The sequence below is a fragment of the Equus asinus genome, chromosome 13 (assembly GCF_041296235.1).
Source record: "Equus asinus isolate D_3611 breed Donkey chromosome 13, EquAss-T2T_v2, whole genome shotgun sequence".
In the NCBI taxonomy this organism is placed as follows: domain Eukaryota; kingdom Metazoa; phylum Chordata; class Mammalia; order Perissodactyla; family Equidae; genus Equus; species Equus asinus.
The window spans coordinates 49,877,026-49,886,650 of record NC_091802.1 but is presented as its reverse complement, the minus strand read 5'-3'; the positions used below and the strand labels follow the sequence as shown (position 1 = coordinate 49,886,650).

The window sequence follows — 9,625 nt, the reverse complement described above, 5'->3', positions numbered from 1 at the left end:
CTAAATAAAACCTGGTTCTCAAGTAAACACACACATGCACACAAACACACACACTATCTCATTATAAGAAATAAATCACCATCTAACCAAATCAAGAAAAAAGGGGAAAACCCAAGTCAACAAAATAAGAGAATAAGGAAACAGTCACAGGTACACACACATTTAAAACGATTCTGAAATTACTTTGCTTAGCCCATTCCAATCTCCATTTACTACTCCAACAGTTCTCATATTATTCTGACTGTATGCATAATGAGCCACCAGGCATGGTGATTTTTAAGAAAGAGTCCCAAGAGACATACGAGAAACTATGATTTACGTGACATTCACCTCGTCTCAGTCCCGGTTGTAAGTGTTTTCACATGCATTATTAGCTTAGTAATCTTAAAACCCAAACTAGAACAAAACCCCCAAAAACCACGAGGAGGTATAGTATCCTCATTGATCAGATGGGGGAAAAGGAAGCCCAGAGAGGTTCCCTAACTCGCTTGAGATCCTAGAGCTAGTGGCAAATCCGGCGTTCAGAGCCAGCCCACCTGGCAGGTGAGCAGCATTCTTCACCGCCAACCACACTCCACTGCCAGTTGACTCGGTTATTCATTCCGGTCTCACAGCACCTGACAGACAGGTGTCAGTTCCCACCCACTCACTTGCTTTCCTCCGGTTGGATGAGGAAACTGGCGTTAAGAAAGTTTATCCAATTTGCTAAGGGCCATCCAGTGACTTGGCTGGCTAACCAGTGATCCAAAACCCATGGTTTACTGTTTTCACTTCCCCAGGCTTAGTGGTGCGGCCCCAGGCTCGCCCTTTGCGACAGATCCTTCACTCGCGGGTCCTCAAGGCGCGGGCCTCAGCCTGAGACTCCCCAGGCCCCGGCAGAGCCGGACGCCGCCCCCTGGCGGCAGGTGGGCGCCAGCACAGCCCATGCTAATGAGCCCGCGGCGCGGCTCGCGGATTGGCTGGCGCGGATCCCGGCCCTCCCGGGGGCGCGTGCCGAGCGGGAGTGAAGGGGGCGCCGCCGGCAGCCCCGCCCGCCCCCCAGCCCGCCGCGCGCAGCCGCCTCCCCCGGACGCCAGGGCGTGTGCGGGGCTCGCGGGCTCCTGCGCTCCGGGGCTGTGCTTTTCTGTACCGCGAGTGTTCTGGTTGTGAATTCATCCAGGGTCCAGGATGACGATCCGACACCAAGGCCAGCAGTACAGGCCGAGGATGGCATTTCTCCAGAAGGTGAGCGCGGTCCCATCCCCTGGGCCCCGGGAGGTACGCAGGGACCCAACTCTGGGAAGTGTCCGAGGAGATGCTGGGGATGCTCGGAGCGTGTGGGCAGGAGTGGAGCAGTGAGGGCATCCCCTGTGGTCCACTAGTGCTGCTCGATGTTTTGTGATAATATCTATTGAGCTTTCCAGGCTGCCTCTTGGTCCTGAAGAATCGGCATTGCTTGGGCAGAATGTCGGAGGGTGAAGAGCCTGGTACCCGGTGCAGAGGTGCACGGGCTGCAGTTAGCTGGGTCCACTCCAGCTCTGAGCCACGTAAGGTAACAAGACCCCCAAATATTATCTTCATAGCTCCTATATGTGGCCGTTTCTGGATCTGAAGTGCCATCTTGGAAAGTTAAAACTTACATCACACGTATAGACCACAGCGTACATGCAGCTGAAAAGGCAGGGGTCCCCATCTTCCATTGCCTGGGACCCTAGTAGGGTTTGAGTCTAAATGTTGGGTTTCTCTGTCCATGACCTCATTGTGCATCATTTCCCCAGGCGGGTCGGTCAGTCAACCAATGGGCAGTAAGCGGCTAGTGTGTGCTGAGCGTTGCCCTAGCTGCTGGGATACAGTGAGGAACAAAGCAGCCCCGGCCCCGTCCTCGGAGGCCCCCGAAGCTAAGTGACCCACTGAGGCCAGCCCAGCCGTGGGGGATGTGGGCTGACTAAGCACCTGACCAGTCACAAGGGACCTAATGAGATGCACTGACTTTCTAGATGAGCCAAGCTCACTCAGCCAGCCAATGGCAGAGCTGGAGGGAGACGGTGTCAGATGCTGTTAGCATCCTGCCCAGGTCTAGAGACTTCCACTGCAAGCACCTGAGCCTCTCTGCCCAGGGGCTTTTCTCTGGCCATAGGAACATGCCTGGCACATATATGGCCAGAGTGCCAGGAAGTGGATGCCCCCTGACCCCTAGCAGAATCATCCTGGAGCTGATGACAAAAGGGAGTTGCCAGATGAACACAGAGCTTCCTCTCCTCTGACGGGACTGTTCAGAGCATGTTCCAATCCATTTCTCCCGAGGCCCCACTAGGATAGAACTCCAGCGGCCCACAGGATGACCTGCTCATGGGTGTACCCTGTATTGCTCTCCTTTCTTTCCCTGGCTCTCCCCAACCCCTACTGCTGCTTGCCAGGATCAATCTTCCCAGCAGCACTACGAGATAAGTTCAATTATTATCCCCATTTTACAGGTAAGGAAACTGAGGCTAGTGAGGGCCAACCCTGGAAGAACTGTGGGTGTGATACGGCGAAGCTGGGCCCACCACAATGGTGGAAACATAGAGGACAGCATGCAGTGGGAAGGAGCTTCCATTTCTACGCTTCTGCATGAGGAGGAGGGAAGGGACCTGGAGGAGAGCCTTGAAGCTGAGATTGAAGGATGCTGGGCTTCTGCCGGGTGAGGAAAGGTGGAAGGAGGACCCAGGCCATGGAGGGGCGTGTGCCAGAGGGGTGTGCAGGTCTGGTGCGTCTGAGGCAAGCCGTTCGCTGTTGCTGAGCTTATTATATAAGAGGAGTGTGCGGCCGGACAGGCAGGCAAACTGCCTTCAAAGGTCATCTGATTTTTCCCCAAAGAAGCCACTGAGGAATTTCGAGCAGGTGAGTGATGTGGTCAGATTCAAGTTCACAAGACCACTCTGATGTGAGCGAGAGGGATGGATGGGGTGTCTTCTTTTCTCTGAGCTAAGAGAGTTCACCCAGGGTCCTCCTGTGTGCTTTACAGCTCCAGCTGCCTAGGAGATGACAGGCTTGTCACAGGGCCGGGGAGAGAGGTGCTGGTCAGAAGGTCAAAAGGGTCCTTCTCTCTCGTGTGGCTCTGATGCCTCTGTCTCAGGCCCACTGCAACCCCTGGTAGACAGGCCCACCAGCCACACTGCCACCGTCTCTGATTTCTGTTGCAAGGCTTGGTGACTGGCACCCTGCCAGGGAGGGGTCCTGGGCTTGTTTAAGATGTGGCAGAGGGGGCGGCTCAGTGGTGTAGTGGTTAAGTTTGCGTGCTCTGCTTTGGCAGCCTGGGGTGCACAGGCCCCGATCCTGGGCGTGGACCTACACGCCACTCATCAAGCCATGCTGTGGTGTCATGTCATATACAAAATAGAGGAAGATGGGCATGGATGTTAGCTCAGGGACAATATTCCTCAAGCAAAAAAGAAGATTGGCAACAGATGTTACTTCAGAGCCAATCTTCCTCACTAAAAAAAAAAAGGAAAGAAAGAAAGAAAAATTAAAAAAAAAAAAAAAGATGTGGCAGAAAGAGGTGGAGGGTCCACAGTCTAGGAGCTTTGCCTGGGAGGAGTTAGCTGATGAGACACGGTGGACCGAAGAGCATGGCTGGGCAGCCCGCTGTGGCCTCTGGCTCTGTTCCAGTTCTGCCCTGTCATCTCCTATGTCCTGGCAGCCTTGAGCATCTAGTGGTGCTGTGGACAGATGTTCCTCCAGCCCTCTAAAATGCTTTCCTCTTCGACTTAGGGAAACAGTTGGGCCTGGGCGAGGACTACAAGGAGTAGGGGTCTTCAGGAGGCTTGGGCACATTTAAAATTGTTTGCATCATTTTTATAGTTTCCTCCATTTAACAAACATTTATTGAGCACCTACTGTGTTCAGACATAGTTAGACGCTGGGATAACAAAGCCATTTGGGACACGGTCCCTGTCCTCAGGTGGCTTCTAGTCTGGTAGTGGGAGACAGCCACATACCCCAACCCAATGACGTGTCTCAGGTGCCATGACAGACACCTGGAGGGTAGAGGAAGTGCCTAAGTGGGGGCATTCACTTCATCCTGTGTGGAATATCATGAAAAAATTCTGGAAGCTTCTGTGGTGGTTCAGCTGGGTCTTGAGTGATGTGAAGGTATTCTTGAGGCAGATGGGGTGCCGGAAGAGGGCCGGGACTCAGCAGGAGGAGGGACATGCATTTACCTGTGGATCTATTGCATGTCCGTTGTTGACTAGACCCAGATGGTGATGGCCAATGGGCGATTCTGCTTCTGGAGGGAGGTTCTGGAAGACTTGAGAGTGGTTCTCAATGGTTATTGAGAATGTAACAAAAATGAGGACTTTTTTGAGGCTGGACACAGCCAACTGGGCATATGGGACTTGGGCATTTGGACTGTGACTGGTAGTTGGGACGTGAGCTCCTCCTAGGAAAGAGAATGCAGTGGTTTTAGATCTCTGTTACATCTTTGCACCGCAAAGGACATGATTGGTATTGTCCCCAGGGCACCCTCTCTGCTTTAGAGGAACACGCTGCTCCCTGAGATCTTATGGAGAGTGACAGTCACTGATTGTGAGAAGAAACCGTGAGCGTGGGTGGACCGGATATGGAAGCCATCGCTTTCTGATACTTTTAGTAACTGTCTGGATTCTTTGAAATGCTTGATGTCAAACCTCAGTCAGCTGGCATCTGAGAGGGGAAATGCTAGGCCTGTTTAGGGGCCAAGGATGACCTCTTTCTGGCAGGATTTGTCTGTGGCCTCAGGAAATAGTTGTGAAGAAGTCAGGATTCTGAGAGAGCCAGGAAGCCGTGGCTGTGTTCTGGTCAACAGTGTGTGTGTGTGTTGGGGGTGACAGTGTGGGGAAGGGCCACAGGGTCTTCACTGTGTGATGAAAGGAGATACCTCAGGAGGGATGCACACAGAATACAAAGATGAGGGGGCCCCGGAGAGAGGCCACAGCAGCCCCCTTCCCAGAGAGCTTTAACATCAGGGTAGATTTTCTGTTGTTGGTGGGCAGAGTTTCTGTGTAAGACAAGGAGATGGCCAAGATCACCTCTTCGAGACCCTACAAGTCAGTCATAATTTTTGCACTTTAGATTTATTATGATTTTTTGGGGAAGCACTTCAGTGAATTTACGTGAGAAAAGGTCTGAGGAAAATTATTCTGTACCCAGATGGGAAGACTCCTGTCTTAGTCCGTTTGGGCTGCTGTAAAAAAATGGCATGGGTGGGGTGGCTTATAAACAACAGAGATTTATTTCTCACAGCTCTGGAGGCCGAAAGTCCGGGATCAGGGTGCCGGCATGGTTGGGTTCTGGTGAGGACTCTCCTCCCAGTCACAGACTTCTTGTTCTGTCCTCACGTGGCGGAAGGGCTGAGGGAGCTCTCTGGGGTCTCCTTTATAAGGCACTAATCCCATTCACAGGGCTCCGCCGTTAGGACTTAAGCACCTCCCAGCGCCCCACTTCCTGATGCCATCATCTTGGAGGTTAGGTTTTAACATAAGAATTTGGGGGACACAAATGTTCAGACATGGCCACTCCTGTAAACATACACAGCGCTCACATGTTCCCCTCTTCCTGGCAAAACTTTGCTTTGTACAAAGTGGGACCTCCTTGCTGGAAAGAAATCTGCCACTATTGTGTTTTTAAAAATACTTATTCTTAATCTCCTTTGAAGAGAAGTTTAGTTTCAAATTCTTCCTAGATTGATTTTTTTTTTTTTTTTGAGACAAAGGGAGAGGAATGAACCTACTGATATTTTTATCAGAGAAGTTTAACTCTAACTGGCAAAGCAGGTCAGACTCCTCCCTCCACTTTTAGGTCCTTCTGACTCTGCACTAAGAAGACAGTCTTTGCACTCAGTGAAGTACTGCATTTTCAGTAAAAGTTATTTATAACCGGAAAAAAGTTATGAGCGAAAAGAGGAGAGAGTTTTAAGTCCTGTCATCAGAAACTAGAATAACAGGGTGTGAGAGTGTGTGTGCGTGTGTGTGTTGGGGAAGGACGGACAGCTGGCTGCTGCTGAAAGGAGTCACTCCTGAACCCTGTGGCTCCTCAGCCTCCTGGGCCGCACCAGGAGAAGGGGGCCACCTCCCAGCCCCCCACACCCTGCTGGGGTCACCTCTGCTCCCCTCGCTGCTGCGGGCCTCTCGGCTGACCCAGGGCCCCGAGATGCTGCCAGGCCCTGACACTGCAGAAGGCCGGGGATGACAGCTCCAAATGGATAGCTTCTGTTCCAGAACAATTCCGTGAGCCAAGAAAGTGTCCACGCGGGTGAGGCTCGCAGTCACTCTTACACGAGGAGCCCGGACGCTGCGTGGGCCCGGCCAGTCTCCCTGCTGGCTGAGTGGTGGCCTTGACCCCGCACCTGATGCCGCCGCTTCCTGAGACCGTGGCTCAGCTGCAGATGCTGGGTGAGCAGCAGCGGTTGAAAGGGAATCCAGCCCTCAGCGCTGCCTTAGGACGCTGTCCTGTGCTCCTTCTCTCCTTGGGGGGGTGGGGCCTTCCAGCTCAGGAGCAGGCTGGCTGTGTGGGAGGTGGCGGGTCGAATTTTCCAAGTCAGGGCTCCCCTTACGGGATTCTTTCCCTGAAACGCAGCCAGGTCAGTGTACATCTCCTTCCTCTCTACCTGACCACATCATGGGCTCCCTTCCAAGTCCACTTCTTCCGGGAAGCATTCCTTGTCTGCTCCCTTTGAGTGCCTGTGCACTTCGGATCTGTACCATCCAGAGGGGGCGCACTTTATTCTGTGCTGTGTGTTAATCTCTCTCTGTCTACATACTTGGCCACCCCAGCTCCCAGAGGACAACGATTATGTGGTTTATTTGTAGCAATCTTAGAATTGACTTCATAAGAAGCATTTGATTAAATCTCTCTCTCTGGATGAGGTTGTCTATCTGAGTTTTTCTTATGTAGCTTTATTAGCTTTATTACTGGTCCCTAAAGGGCATATTGTGACAATAACTGCTATCACTCCCACTCCCACCCCAGCTGTCACTGTTCCTATATTGCCTTAGACATTATGTAACTGTTTCACATTCGATATTTTCCTTTGATTTTCACAACTACCCTTTTAAATAGATGAAGCAGGTATTACATTTTTTCCCTGGTGGTTGGAAATACTGAGGTTCAGAGAGGGTAAATAACTGGCTCAGGGTCACACAGGTGACATAGAAAGCTTCCCTGATGCTGGGAAAACCAGTGGCCCCTTTCAGACCACAGGTACATTCATGCATGTACAAGGTCCTTGTGAACGAGGGCTCATCCAGTGCTGCATAGAGTTATGATGAATTATAGGAAGTAGCTACTGCAAGATGGCAACACTTGCATTAAGAGGGAGCAGTTGTTTGGATGGCTCTGGGTTTGGTTGGCCGGAGTGCGGTGCTGGCTGCATTTGACGGCCCTCCGGGTGGAGATGCAGCAGGCGGAAGGAGGTGGCTGTGGGGAGGGTGGGAAGGACTGAGTTCAGGGGCAAGGAAAGACCTTTGTTCTTACTGTGGGTGTCTGCACGTGCCCTGGGATTTCTCGCCCCCATCCCTCTGCTTACGCCGTGCCCTCATCCTGGGCTACTCTCCCTCCCTCACTGGGGCTTGAGGCTGTATTTCCAGTTGTCTCCTAGACGTTTCTGTGTGTCTGTTCCTGGGGCAGAGCACAAACGGAAGTCTTTCTCTTCCCAAACAGGCTGCTGCTTTTGTGTTTCCTATTTTGGCTACTGATACCACTCTTTGCTTGGCAGGGAGGCTGGAAACCTTGGAATCAGGGTCTCTTTCCCTCACTGAATCATATCCAGTCGCCAAGGACAAGAGTCCACATCCACGGTGCTCCTAGTCTCCGTTCTCTCTTGTCCCCACTGCCTCTGCCTGGACCGCCACTATCACCAGCTCTCTGGGTCCCATCTGTCCTCCCTTTTGCTACCATCTATAATCTTGTAAAACAAGGCAAACTACATTGCTCCTCTCCAACAGTCGTCTGTTGTTATGGGCTGAATTTTGTCCCCACCCAAATTCATGTGTGGAAGCCCTAGCTCCTAGAGCCTCAGAATATGTCTGTATTTGGAGATTGTTCTAGTCAGCTCGGGCTGCCGTAACAAAAAACCACAGACTGAGTGGCTTCAACAACAGAAGTTTATTTTCTCATAGTTCTGGAGGCTGGAAAGTCCAAGATCAAGGTACCAGCAATGTAGGTTTCATTCTGAGGCCTCTCTCCTTGGCTTGCAGGTAGCTGCCATCTTGCTGTATCCTCACGTGACCTCTGTGTATTCACGGGGACAAAGGGAGAGAGAGGGCTCTCTGTGTCTTTTTTTTTTTTTTTGAGGAAGACTGGCTCTGAGCTAACATCTGTGCCCATCTTCCTCTACTTTATTTGTGGGACGCCTGCCAAAGCATAGCTTGACAAATGGTACGTAGGTCTGCACCCGGGATCCAAACTGGCGAACCCTGGGCTGCCAAAGTGGACATGTGACCTTAACTGCTGCACCACTGGGCTGGCCCCTCTGTGTCTCTTCTTATAAGCCCCAATCCTATCAGATCAAGGCCTCGTCCTTAGGACCTCATTTAACCTTACTTACTTCCTTAGAGGTCCCATCTCCATATACAGTCACAACAGGGATTGGGGCTTATACATAGGAATTTTGGGGGGACACAAACATCCATCCATAACAGAGACAGAGCTTTTAAAGAGGTGGATTAGGGGTGTGCCCTAATCCAATTGACTCTTGTCCTTATAAGAAGAGGAGATTACGACACACAAAGGGACACCAGAGGCATATGCACAGAGGGACGACCATCTGTGGGAGAAGAGATCTCAGAAGGAACCAACCCTGCTGGCATCTTGATCTGGGACTTTCCAGCCTCCAGAACTGTGAGAAAATAAACTTGTGTTGTTGAAGCCACTCAGTCTGTGGTATTTGTTCTGGCATTTGTTATGGCAACCCGAGCTGACTAGGACACCTGCGAAATGACATTCAAGGCCTGTTGGGTTCTAGATCTATTTGCTCTGCCCACGCATACTGTGCATTTTTAACCCTTCACGCCTGTGCACATGTTAGCTCCTCAGTCTGGAATGTCCCTTTTCTCTGTGGCAGAGGCAATAAGTTCTCACCAAACATTTCATGTGCTCTCTTAGTTAGAACCAACAGGCCACAAGCATAAATGATGTGTGTGGCTTCCAGGCTGAAAGCATTGAAAGGCAGATGTGAATTCTCCACATTTTGGTGCCTTCCCCTGCATAGTGATGGTGAAAGTGTGGGATGGAATGAGGGATCAGGGGCCGTAGCAGCCTGGATCGCTGAGTCATGACACTGAGCGAGTGCCCTGCATATTGCCCCACTTGAATTAGCATTTGCATAGGAAAAATAAATCTTTGTTGGGTTAAACCTTTGTTACAGTGGCATAACCCAGTCTGTCCTGACTAACACACTCTCATCTTCTGCCAGTTAAAATCTTCATCTTTTAAGTCCTTCTCTAAAAAGCCTTCCAGAACTAACCCATCGCCAGTGAGAATGAGTGTCTTTCCTTTGTGCTTTCACAGCATGTGTAACTTATGTGTATCTGACACCTACTGCTCAGTATTCTGGTTAGTTATGTAGATATAGAGTTAGTGTCACAGAATGATGAAGAGGATGAATTCTGGAACCAGACTGACTGGGTTC

At 51.1% G+C, this 9,625-nt stretch overlaps 1 long non-coding RNA gene across 1 annotated transcript; it reads left to right on the top strand.

Moving 5' to 3' along the window:
- The first annotated feature begins 1,017 nt into the window (after positions 1–1,017).
- On the top strand, positions 1,018–6,858 carry LOC106835352 (uncharacterized). Its single transcript, XR_006512561.2, has 4 exons — positions 1,018–1,224; positions 1,404–1,531; positions 2,454–2,859; positions 4,478–6,858. It is a non-coding gene; the product is annotated as an uncharacterized lncRNA (long non-coding RNA).
- Positions 6,859–9,625: the final 2,767 nt, after the last annotated feature.